Source organism: Apodemus sylvaticus, chromosome 15 (assembly GCF_947179515.1).
Source record: "Apodemus sylvaticus chromosome 15, mApoSyl1.1, whole genome shotgun sequence".
Classification (NCBI taxonomy): Eukaryota; Metazoa; Chordata; class Mammalia; order Rodentia; family Muridae; genus Apodemus; species Apodemus sylvaticus.
Window position 1 is genome coordinate 9911492 of NC_067486.1, and position 14066 is coordinate 9925557.

The following is a 14066-nucleotide window of genomic DNA, read 5'->3' on the forward strand; positions in this document are numbered from 1 at the left end:
GGAGAGTTATACAAAAGGACTAGACATAATTTCTCTTATTTTTTCATACACATAATATTTAATAAAATATTGATATTTTTATAAAATTTCCATGAATGAATTGCACATTTCCTCTCAAGAAAGCATTCATGCAATTTAGTGGACTCAGTTGTATTAGTTTGTGAGGTAAAACATTAGATTAACTTATTTTTTTTTATTATCTAAATGTAAGTAATAGCATTCAAGTGCCTTCCAGAGTTATTTACAAAAACATATAAGTATAGCAGTATCACAGTATATTATTTGTTGATACAATATATAAAATGCAAATTAGCCTTGTGTGAAAACTAAGGTAATTCAACAATGTTTCATGATTCTGAGGTACACAGAAGAGTCATTCATGTCCTTAGCAGTTTTATTTCCAAGGACCATCTTTGTCATCACTGTAGAGGCAACAGCTCACAATGCCTGCCTTTGTTAAAAACATGTATGCTATATCAAAATTATACTCATTTCATAAATTCATATTTAATGAACAATTTCTACCATCCCAATTTCCAGCAACCAAAGGCAATCCCATATTGAGATAAATTCTAAGTAAAAATTGTTTGTAACTTCAAATGATTTTTGTTTGAGTTTAAGCCTGGTGAACTCATTTGTCATGCCAAAGAGTTGTGTCTAAGCTTCCCCTGCAGAGAAATGCAATAGGCTCTGTACTCCTTCTGTTAACATACACACATGTGCACACACACACACACACACACATTATAGTTAAATACTGCAGAATGATTATTCCATTGTTAGTGCATTCTTTGTAAACTATAAGGCTGACAAGGCTGTAAGTGGTGAAGATAACTTCTTCTTAGGGTGGGTGAAAGACCCACCACACAGCCTCAGTATTTCAGCTGTTACTCAAACACCACCCCTTCTTCAGGATGAATAATAGAGAAAGGAGAGGTACTTCATAATTAGGCACAGTCAACTTCAAGATCAAGGAGCTAACAAGCTTGCTAGTCTGATCAAGGTTTTATCCCAGCTTCGGTGACTGTCACTTCTTGCATCATTCCAGAGAGAGAGAGAATTCCATATCCCCAGAAGGCAGAGTTAGAAGGCAAACAGCGTCAACCACTGTGAAGCTTCTTTCATGAGGAACTTAGTGGAAGGACTCACCGAAGTTCCTACAGTTCACTACACCACACTAACCCTTAAATTTCAATACCTGACTTTTGGGGAGAAGATATTCCGACACATGAATTCAGATCTATGTCAGAAGAAGAGAAAAAGATAATAAATTCTCTCTTCAGCTAAGCTCCAGCCTCTTGTTTCATTGCAACACCTTTACCATGAGCTGATAAAAAGTGGCCATTGTTAGTCATATTCAAGTGCACTAAGCCATTAAGACTGTCATGGGAGAGCCAAGTTCATTGCAAGTTTCTATAACTGCTTCTCCTTCAAAACTCTTTTGTTATTTACCAAAGTCAAAGGCATTGAGATAACCCAGACACAAAAGGACATGCATGACAGGAACCTAGTATAACCTCTGAGAGGCTCCACATAGCAGTCAATGGAAAGAGATGCAGAGACAAACATTAGATAAAACTCAGGAAGAATTATGTAAGAGTTGAGAGAAAGATTGAGGGACCCATAGAGGACAGGGACTCCACAGGAAGACCAGCAGAGTCAATTAACATGGGCCTTTGGATGCTTCCAGAAACTGAATAACCAACAGAAAATGAGCAAGGGCTGGACCTAGGCCTTCTGCACATATGAAACAGATGAGCAGCTTGGTCTTATGTGGGTCCCCCAGTGACTGAAGGCGGTTGAGGGGGAGGGGCTGTCCCTAAACATGTTGCCTGCCTGCCTCTGGACCTTGTCCCCCTAAATGAACAGTCTTATCTGGTCTCAGTGGGAGAGGATACACCTATTCCTAAAACAACTTGATGTGCATGAGAGGGGGGTTAATGTGGGGGGTGGGGGTAACACCCAGAGAAGGATTTCCTTTCTCAAAGGAGAAGTTGGAATGGGGGAGGACTTGCATAAAGGGGTACTGGGAGGAGGGGGAGCGGATATTGGGATATAAAGTGAATAAATAAATTAATTAAAAATATTAAATAAATAAAATAAAGGAATTTACAGAACTCCACAAAGAGAAAGGATCACTTTCATTCTCCCTGATTGAAGGGCAACTCTTATGACTCTTGTTTAAAATTATGTAGTATCCGATGTACATAACAATCTGTTTGCTGCAAAAGAGTTCATTCCTCACTTGATGGCCCATATGCTTACAGACCTCACTAACAACAAGGGGCTGAGCTGGGATTCGGAGGCTCTCCTCACCCGCTGTGCTGCTCATTAAGTATTCCTGTGGGCTACCTAAAAATATAAACCCTGTCAGATAAAAATATACCCATCCAAATGACTCTCTTCACCCTGGGTTCAATGTGCAACATGTAATGCATGTGGTGAAAAAAAATACCTAAAACGAGGAAAAGAAAATGAGCTTTATAATAAAAATACTGTTTTCTAAGCTAGAATAGTCACATTAATTATGCAGCCAGTGTTACTTTGCTTAAATTACCATAGCCTCTGCATTTGAAGAGCCTTATTAAATAGTTATGTCCCTGTATATTTAAAGGAAGAGAGTTTTATTCATTTGATTAAACTATTTTATTGTGTAGGATTGCAGTATAATCATCTTCTGTATTTGACTGTTGCTCCTGGCTCCCATCTACTTCTTTCCTTCCCTGAAAAAAAAATTGCACAGAAAGGAAACTGATATTATTTTAGCCACACAAACTTACCAAAGCAAATGTATTGTAATTTTCAGATGATTTTTTTTAAATCATTGATATAGAGAACTGGAATAAAATTGGCAGCTCCCCTCTGAGAAAAGTTTCTCATGAGCGTGTTCGTCTCTGAGGATTTGTTGAAAGCAATCCCAATTCTCAGTCAAATGCTTCTCCCTTCCAGGATGAATTAATGTTAGTTGACAACGTGAAGCTCCTCTCATCTTCAATTTTCATCATGGAAGCAAGCTTGCCAGTGCCCAAGGAGGCAGCAAGCTACAGGGCATTCTTCTTTGGGAACTTTGTGGAAAAATAATTAGCTGTGCACCTTAGAGCAGGTTCTTGACACAGGAGAAGTGTCTTTGTGTCTTTGTAAAGATGATGGCCCTAATGTGCTGTTACGTGTATCAAAAGCAAGGATTGTCAGAGCTCCATGAAAGGCTTAGTTTTCATTTGTATTCATGGACCAATTTTTTTTTTAAGTTGGTGTTTGCAGGTTAGTTATTGCAATGTCACCAATTGCTTTGATGAATTTCTCTGGGTGTCATTGCGAGATGTTCCCTGAACTTTGGCAGAGAAGGAACTAATTAAAATGGGTAGGAAGATAGCATATCCTCCTTGATTATTTCTTGGTATAGTCTAAGATAACAGACCAAGGTGTTATGTAAAATTTGAGGTCTGCTATGAATAAATCAACCATATAACCATAATAATATAACCTGGACTTCCAAGTCTGGAGATATCAAAAGGACCCTAATGAAACTCAAACAGTGCACCTTCTTTATGTTGAACAAATTCGGAGCTCTAAGGTCACACCAATGATTGAACTAGGTTCAGTAACTGTACTGGCTGGTTTTGACACAAGCTGGAGTTATCTCAGAGAAAGGAGTCTCCCTTGCAGAAATGCCTCCATGAGATCCAGCTGTAAGGCATTTTCTCAGTTAGTGATCAAGAGGCGGGGAGGGCCCCTTGTGGGTGGTGACATCCCTGGGCTGGTGGTCTTGGGTTCTATAAGAAAGCAAGCTGAGCAAGCCAGGGGAAACAAGCCAGTAAGAAACATCCCCCCATGGCTTCTGCATCAGCTCCTGCTTCCTGACCTGCTTGAGTTCCAGTCCTCATTTCCTTTGGTGATGAACAGCACTGTGGAAGTGTAAGCTCAATAAACCCTTTCCTTCCCAACTTGCTTCTTGGTCATGATGTTTGTGCAGGAATAAAACCCTGGCTAAGATAGTAACTAATGTAAAGACATTTTAGGAGCAGGTAAAATGAGTTCTATGGATTTTTCTCCGATGATTAAAGAAATGTCTTGAATTATTACAACTATCCCCTTGACTAGTTACCCATGAGACAAAGAAATAATTCCCATTTAAAGGAGAAAATTTAAAATGCCATAAATAAATTTGTAGCTTAAAGTTCCACTCCAGAATGGGAATAAATTGGGCAAAATCAGCATTACACAGTGCAAGAGTAATAATTAATATTAAGCTATGAAAGATATTAATCATTTCTTCAGCAGAGTGCCTTTTCAAGATGTTTTGAATGTTTAACATGCCAATTTAAAACTCATTTATTTAGCATTTTTGAATGTCTGCTGTGTGTGCTAACTCAGTAAGAGATGAAGACCCCCAGCATAAGACTCATCAGGGATTCAAGACAAAGCCCCCAGCTCTGAAGGAAAACTATGAGACAGAAAAGTTCACAAACTAGGCTATTCTAGAAACTTTTTTTGACTGTAAAAAAAATACCATGTACATATGAACTCTAAGAGACATTTGATTTCTATGTTTTTTTTTTCCTGCTCCCAATTAAACTAAAATATTACCATAAGCACAGCTATCTACATCATAAAAACTTAACAATGACTGATGGCTTCACATTAGCCTTGCCAACTTTATTCCTCCTCTACTGGTCTTTTTCCAGGTCTCCATCTCTTCTGCAGTGGTTTTCCATTGAAACAAGTTACCATTAACATTAAAATGATTAACTTTTCATTATATGATTTCATCAAAATGTCAATAATTAAGAAAAGGGGGATATAACAACAGAAACTGAGGAAATCCAAAAAATCATCAGATCCGACTACAAAAGCCTATACTCAACACAACTGGAGAATCTGGAGGAAATGGACAATTTCCTAGACAGATACCAAATACCAAAATTAAATCAGGACCAAATAGATCATCTAAACAGTCCCATAACCCCTAAAGAAATAGAAGGGGTCATAGAAAGTCTTTCAACCAAAAAAAGCACAGGACCAGATGGTTTCAGTGCAGAATTCTATCAGACCTTCAAAGAAGACCTAACACCAATACTGTTCAAACTATTCCACAAAATAGAAACAGAAGGAACACTACCCAATTCCTTCTATGAAGCCACAATTACGCTGATACTAAAACCATACAAAGATCCAACAAAGAAAGAGAACTTCAGACCAATTTCCCTTATAAACATTCTCAATTATGTATCCCAGTTTTAGAGACCTATTTCCTTTGGTGATTGTTTCTTTAGTCTCTTTTAATCTAGAACCTTTTTTTGCCTGTTGTTGGTGATTGTGATTTTAAATGGCTGTGGAAGGCTAGCCATTTTTATATTTCTCTGATGCCTATTGTGGTGATTTGAATGAGAAATGTCTCCCCTAGGCTCATACATTTCAGACACAGACCCTGTTGGCAGTGCTGCTTGGGGTGGTTCAGGTGGTAGAGCCATGCTGGAGGAAGTGTGTCGCTGGGGGTAGGTTTACAGTGTTTCTAGTCTTCACCCACTCCCCGTTTGCTATCTCTGTATCCAGGTCGAGGTTGAATATGTATTCTAGCTTCCTGCCTGCAGAATTAGTATGTCTCTCCCTGTGGACCCATAAGCCAAAATCAAATTTTATTTTTTTCCATAAGCCATTTTTATTCATGTTGTTTTATAATAACAACAGAAAAGTAATTAATACTCCTATCTTAAGGTTGGTAGTAAGCATTTCTCCCATGGGAGGTATGGATAGCTACAGGAAGTGATATGTCTCTTCCTACTAGGGTTGCTTTCTTCATTTGATTAAAATAGGATACTTAGTATCTTCATAATAAGCACATATTGTCTATTTTGTAACTGGTGGTCAATCTCTCCAGATATTTTTGGAGCATATTTGGATTATTATACTCCTTGGTCCTCTTCCAAAAAAAGGATTACCACCCATTGTTGATTTGTTCCTGAATCAAGTGCCTTGAGTTATAAAACAATGATTTTTGAAAATTGCATCATCTCTTCTGCATTCATGAGCTGTTACTCTTCTGAAATCCACTACCATCTCTTAATAACCAATGATTAAAAGATGTGCCATTCTGATTCTACTGGGAAAAGAGTTGGTTGCTTTACAATAACAACAAGAGGCTGGGGATATCACTGAGGGCAATTGCCATAAAGGTACCAGGGCATGAGTTCAGTTCCTCAGAATCCACATGTATACACTGGCCATGCGTATACCTGCTTCATCACAGTTAGGTAATGCAGGCAGAAGGATTGTTCATGTTCTCTGGCCTTTAGTATAGCTCATAGTACAACTTGAGACCACATATCAAGGGAATAAAGAAAAGGTTTATCATAGGACTTACAGTCTCTTCCTTTGTACCCTATAAACATATGTGCCTTTATGATATGTAGCTTTATACCACATGCACACCACACAAATGTGTAACACACATACACTAGAGAAACTTCTCATTGTACATTTTCAAAAAGGAAATGTTCCTTCATAAGTGTGCTTCATAGCTATGGAGTTTGTTTTTTTCTTTTTTATTGAATATTTTATTTATTTGCATTTCAAATGTTATCCCCTTTCCTGGTTTCCCCTCCAGAACCCCCTATCCTGTCTCCCCTCCCCCTGCTTCTATGAGGGTGCTCCCCCATCCTCTCCTGCCTCTCCACTCTGGCACTCCCCCACACTGGGGCACTGAGCCTTCACAGGACCAAGGGCCTCTCCTCCCACTGATGCCTGACAAGGCCATCCTCTGCTACATATGTGGCTAGGGCCATGGGTCCCCATGAGTCTGGAGTGGTCTGGTTGGTTGATATTGTTGTTCTGAGGGACACTGTGATCTGTGAAATATGGCCTCCAGTCTCAGATACTCAGCTGTTGTACAGAGAAGAAGGCAATGCAGACATATAACTAGTGGATATAAATGAGAATACATCATTCTGCCAAAGCCAGAAGAAGAGAGAACAGGTATTGTAGCAAGCTGCAGTTTAAGAATAACGTGAATTAAAGAAGAAAAGAAAACAATTCAGAAATTAAAAGAGTACCTTGCAAAGATGAGGAGAAATAAAAGATAAAGACCCCAAACCATGTAATGATGGAGTTGAGCTTCTACCTGGACATTCTAGAACAGTGTCTACACTATTATTAGACACAGTGTCTACACTATTATTAACACAAAGATACTCTGCTTCCCATAGGGTTAGCATAACTTCACTGGTTGTGGAAGAGCACTATCATTGGAATTTTGTTGCTGTGAAAAGACACCATGACCACAACAACTCTTATATGGGAAAACATTTCATTGGGGCTGGCTTACAGTTCAGAGGTTTAGTCCATTTTCATCATGGCTGTAAGCGTGGAGACATAGAAGACATGATACTGTGGAAGTAGCTGAGAGCTCTGCATCAGAACCACAGGGATCAGGAAGAGAGAGTCACACTGGGACTGGCTTGAGCTTCTCAAAGCCCACCCCCCACAGTGGCACACTTTTCCTTACAAGGCCATTCCTAATCCAACAAGGCCACCCATCCCATAATGTCACCCCCTTTGAGTCTATAGAGGCAAATTATATTCCAACAACCACATTCTACTCCCTATCCCCCAGTAGGCTTATAGTTCTATCATAATGCAAAAATGCATTTAGTCCAATTTCAAAAGTCCTCATAGTCTAGAAGTCTCAACCATGTTTAAAAGTCCAAAGTCTCTTCTGAGACTTGTGGCAATCTCTTAACTGTGATCCCCTATATAATCGATATAAAAGCAGATAGTATACTTCTAACACAAAGTACACATTGCTGTAGCAAAAAGGAGGAAAGGAAGTGTAGTGTGGAAGTACTGACAGAAACAAGACCAAAAGCCAGCAGGGCAAACTCCAAAATGTGTATTTCCATACCTGATGTCAAAGTGCTTTTTCAGATCTCCAATTCCTTTAGGGTTTTCTTGACTTCAGCATACTTCTTTCTCTTGGTCTGATTTTACTCCCTGTCTGCAGCATTCCTCAGTAGCTGTCCTACAGCTCTAGTATCTACTACTTTTGGAGGTCTCCAAGGGAATCATCCAGACTTCACATTCAGATTCATTCAATGGCCTGTCTAGGACCCGTGCAGAGACAACTATTCCATACCTGATTCTAGGTTTTAATTACCCATCATACACAGTCCTCTGTAATCCCGCATCTGCAAATTTGACTGATTTAATAAGCACCTCTCCTTTTTTTCAGAATGACTAGATTTCACAAGCCACCACCTTCACTCTAAAATCATTGAACAATCTCAGAATGCCTTTAAGGTATGCATACATTTTGACAAACCTTAAGTTTATAATCTGTCATAGGAGCCAAGTCAAGAGCAGGTCTAGTTTCCCATAGGGTTTAGCAGTAGAAACATTACCAAGGACATTAATTAGACAATACAGTTTCCTTTGCTAATTAATAATATCGCTATGTAGAATAGAACTCAGATCCATTTGCACCTATTTCTGGAGGCTGTGTATGTCTCCATTGACTGATCTATGCTTTTTTGAGAAAACTGTCATTAATTACTAAATCATTATAGGACAGTTTAAGCTGCTACCGCAATCATCAATCTTCATTTCTTTTCTTTATCAAAATGATTCAACCTTTTCAATGCCTGTTTGGTTTTCCAAATGTATCTTAGACTTAATTGGAGTAGCTTTTAGAACATTAAGTTGGTATTTTACTGGAATTATGATTCCTTCATAGAAATTGATTCTCCAATTACAGAACATAATGCAATGTCTTACTTATTCTTTTCCTCCTTGTAGCCTTTTGACTTTATTATTTAGACCTTGAAAATGTCTCTTTATGCAGCTATTAGTGTTTTATTATTGCTTTCTTATAAAAAGCAAATATAATCTCCGTTGCTTTCTCTAATTGATGTCACAGACTTAAAGTTATAATCATAGTATATCTTTATTAAGGAATGTATTTTTAAACTTATATGTACTGAGAAAATAATCACACCAAGTTAACATTGAATAAATTAATGCTCATTTATTAGGAATTTTTTACATTAATAATTTGCTCACTGTTGGTGGGTAATTTTTTGTATTTTCAATGTGTGGAAATTTTAAGTTGAAGGAGATAGCATTCATTTTTGTGTATATGTTCCATGTTTCAAACAATACAGAGTTATGTAACTACCACCAGAGAGAGACAGGCCAATCTCACTGTCATTAGCAGTTGTTTATGATGTACCTTTCCAGTCACCACCTTTGTCCCCTCTACCATAGCAACCATTGATCTGGTCCCCATGTTAATTATTTTCCCAGGCTTTCTGGCTTTTCTTGCTAAGCACAGTGCTTCCAAGACTCATCCATGCAGTAGGGTTAGTCAATAGTTCCTCCTCGTTACTGTTCAAGTGCTCATTTTTGAATAGAGGGAAACATTATTCATCTATTTAACACTTGAGGGGCATTTCAATTGCTTTTATTTTTGATACATGACAAGTCAAACATAAAAAAAAACTTATAAGCAGCTTCATTTGGGAATGGAAATATTCATTTAAGTAAACACTTAGTAGAAACAGTAATGTGTCTGTTGGTATATACTATGTCGCTGGAGATTTTCAGGCTCAACCATATGAATTCTCCTAACAATAAACTAAGATCTGGCATCAGGTCTCCACTCTGGTTTTCAGTGATTTGACCATGTGTAACTGATTTTTGGATACTTTAAATATGTCACAGTTGGACCTGTTGTTTCTTACACACACACACACACACACACACACACACACACACACACACACACACACACACATATACACACCTACCTCCAAATTTGGAAAACTTTCAGCTCTTATATTCAAAAAATTTTGACAATGTTTCTTCTCCCACCTTCCTGAAAACCACAATGACATGAGAATTATTTATACTCTGTAGTTTCTTAGGACAACGCTTTTCTGTTGTTGCCCTATGTTCATCTGTATATTGTTTGAGATGATAAGCAATTCAATTTGTATGATTGCCAAATGACCCTTGTCTCTGTGGTCTCTTCTGTGAATGCCACATGCTTATTTTCTAAAATATTGTATTTAATCTGCTGTATTAAGTTGCCAGGGCAACACAAAGAAAGAAAAGAAAAGGGGGAGGGAAAGAGAGAGAAAGAAGACAGTGAGACAGAGAGACAGAGACACAGAGAGAAGAACAGACAAAGTCAGAGAGAAACAGAGAAAATAATAATAATCTCTTTTCCTCCTGTCCATCAAGGCCCCAGGAGTCTTTCTCTTGTTCTCCTGTCCCAGAAGCATAGACTTTAACATCACACTGTACCTGCCTGGGATATCAATGCACTGGTCTTAGGTGGGTGGTCCTTGAAATAGAGGCAGAGGAAAAATGAGAAGAAATTCAAATAGAGATTTTGCAATATCTTATAGCTCTTAGGGAGTACTTTCCTGGTCCTCTGGTCAGGAAGATTCACTTATTCATGCAGTTTTGGTTGTATACAATCTGTCTTGGATTTTGTCTGGGAAGTTTAGGGCCACGAAGAGAGATGGCACAGTGACATTATTCCATCTTGGCCACTTTCTGAAGCTTTCACATGTTTTAAAATAGAAACGATGAATACCTTATAGAAAAGTAATATATTTTATATTTTCACTTACCTAATGTAGTAAATGTCAAAGTTCTCACCACAAAGTTGATAGATATGTTTTATCATCATATACAATATCTATATAGCAAAACAAGTATTTCACTATATCCCAAAGATGGATACTGTGAAGACTTAATAATAAAAAGTTACTGTTAATTAAATTTTTACCATAAATATTTTTAATATTTGAGTATTACATGCATGTTATAATGCATGTTGATCTAATTTAATCTCCTTTTCCCTTACTTCTAAGTTATTCCCAATTCCTGACACCACTTTTCCTTCTCTTCTTTATGCGTTCTTTTTATTTTTGACTCCTCAGAGCTAAAAATAGATCAACCATATGATCCTGCTATACCACTCTTGGGCATGTAACAAAAGTATTTCACAAAATTCTGTTGTAGAGATGCCTGATAACTGATATGTATTCATTGATGTTCTTGAGAATAGTCAGGAATCTGAAAAAGACTAGATGTCCATCAGCTGATGCATGGATAATAAAAATTTTGCACACACACGCGCGCGCGCGCGCGCACACACACACACACACACACACAATGAAACATTATTCAGCTGAAAAGAAAAATTAAATTATCAAAATTTCACATTAATAGATTGTGCTAGGTGAGGTAGCTTAGACTCAGAAAGACAAATATTCTATGTTATTTCCCCTATATGAATGCTAGATTTGAGTGTGAGTGTATGTAAGTGTGTGTGAGTGTGTGTGATTGTGTGTGTGTGCTTAAATTAGAGTACTCGGGTAGGAAACTAAGGGCACATGAGCATGAGGGAAAGTTTTTCAGGAAAGGGTGTAGAACACAGGTGGCATCAAGGAAAATGGGAAGTAATAGAACAGAAAGAATTTGAAGGGATTGGAGATGGAAGGGTAGAGTGAAGGAGTGAATATGGACAGGGCTAAACAGCACGGAGACTCCTGAACATCAGAGGACCATGGGTGTGTGTGATCAAAGCACACAATAGGTAAGAAACTGTAAAAGAACAAATACACATTTAAAAAATAAAAATGAACATATGTAAACCTACTATCATAAAAGCTTCCTAAAATATATGCATGCATAAAAAGAGTTCAAATGAAATTACTCTAAAGCAGAAAGGCAAGGCCTTCTCTCAAAAATTTAGGCTATAAAATAAAATGTCCATCATCTGTTTTGAAGTTTTGGTAGGACAGGTCCCATAGACTCTGTCAAACATCACAGGCTGTTGCGATTATCCTACAGAACTTTATGTGAGACCCTTTTCCAGGAAACATAATGTATTTGGCTCATAGGGCATGGGGAAATGAGCCTATCATGAATCTAGAATCTTCATCCCTACTAGGTAGCTTTGGAAGGTACCCAGCCCATCACTAGGGCAGAAATAGCACTCTTAGTTTGAAATTTTACCATAATAATAAAACATAAAAAGCATTTATGTAAATAGATGTTTTCCTTGAACATATGCCTGGGCACCACATGTGCCTAGTGTGTGAGAAGGGCAGAATGGAATGTAAGTGTTTCTCCTCTGTTCCTGAAGATGCAGATGGTTCTTAGCCATCGTGTGGGTGTTAGGAATCAAGCTGGGCCCCCTGGAAACACAGCAGTGCTCTTCACTGATGCATCCTCTCTCTGGGCCCTACAGTAACACTTTGAAAATGTATATAATAAAACCTCTAATAGCTATTCCAGAAGTTTTAAGGATGACACAAAGATAAGAAAATTTTATTTAGTTTTCTATTCCAGTCAGAAGTATTTTCAGCCTGCAGCTCCTAGGCAATATACAGTCAAGGATAGCTATGAATATATATGAATGCAACCCGGCACAAAATAGCAAATGTTCTTAAAACATTATGAAAGAGAGAGAAAAATCCATTATGGGAGAGGGAGAGAGAGAGAGAGAGAGAGAGAGAGAGAGAGAGAGAGAGAGAGAGAGAGAGAGAGAGAGAGATTTGCAAGGTTATAATGAGTAAGCTTTGTAGATGGCAACTTCATGTCATAATGTCAGAAGGTTGGTCACACCTAAAGGTTCTTTCTTTTTTTCAGGGAAGTTAATAATTGCATATATTTTCAACATTTGCATTAAAGGCCATAATGGCCATCTGAATGAAGAAACATGTTCTGCTTTTGAATTTAATAGTACAGTACATCTTTGCCTCCTATGAGTTTGGTATTTAAAGTGCATGGTTTTCTCTTTAGCTAGCAATTTAAAATGTCTCTACTAAAAACTCTTTTCCAAATATTCAATTATTAATTAATTATAATCTAGATTTTTTTTCTCAAAGTTTCATTAAGTAGTTAGATAGCTAAGGGTCTAATGGCCACATTAACTGCCTTCCCCTAGATCTTAAAACCCCATTAACAAATTAGAATAGATGTAGGAAAGTCAAAGCTGGCAGCGGTTAAACTATTGCAAAAACCACTTATTCCCTTTTCTAAAGATTTCTTGTGTGGGCATTACTTGTTTGAATAGTATCAATTTTTCACTAAGGACAGAATTCAGAACATTAGTCAATGTTATCAAACGTCTCTCAGGTAAATCTTTACCACATTTGCCAACTCTAGTTTCTTGGGTGAAACAACATATCAAATGAATCATAGATTCTCTCATTAAAGATAGAGGAAAGGGGGGAACTATAGGCAAATCTGGTACTCATTTATATGAATCTTATTGTCAGTTACACAGCGACATTGTAAGATGGCCTCTGCTCATTGCAAACTTATCTCTGCTCCGAGACCATGCACCTACAACACAATGTACACCTATTTTAAACACTCTGGTGTTTTCTGACAAATAGATAAAGTATATGGTTATAACCAAGACAAAGAATAATGGTATTGTTCCTAAGCTGTCATTTCACTGTTTTTCTTCAATTTTTCCATTATAGGGACAAACATCAATCTTTTTTCCTACCTTAACTTAATTTTGCAACCATGGAAATACAGTGTTGATTTTTGTCTGGATCCTCTTATTGACTAATTACTTTATTATTGGTTTGATCACAATCTTTTGCTTTTCTTAAACTAGCTGTCATTACTTATAAATGTGTTACCCATATATATCATGTCTATATTTGGGGCCAACTTAGCTTCAGTTTTTGTATCTTTATCCCTGTATTGCAGAAATTTGGTGATAAACATTAGTGTTTCTTTGTCTTTCTCCTGCTTGATTTCACAAGTCACATTGTTCATATAGGGTTTCTTTTTTATGAAAATTGTGACTATTACTCATTTAATCATATTTTTTGTGATTGTTACACTGAGAGTTCCTCTTTGCCCATATACTTGTCCTATAGGTCTTATTATTAAGACTATTAAGGTTGTTTAGGTTTTTCCATATGTTTGCTTCAGTGTAGCTGGTTTTCATTGCATTGTTTTATGTATGGATTTTTTTTCATACTAAATAACTCAATATGAAAAAATAGCATGAAAGGACATTTACACTACAGCAAACA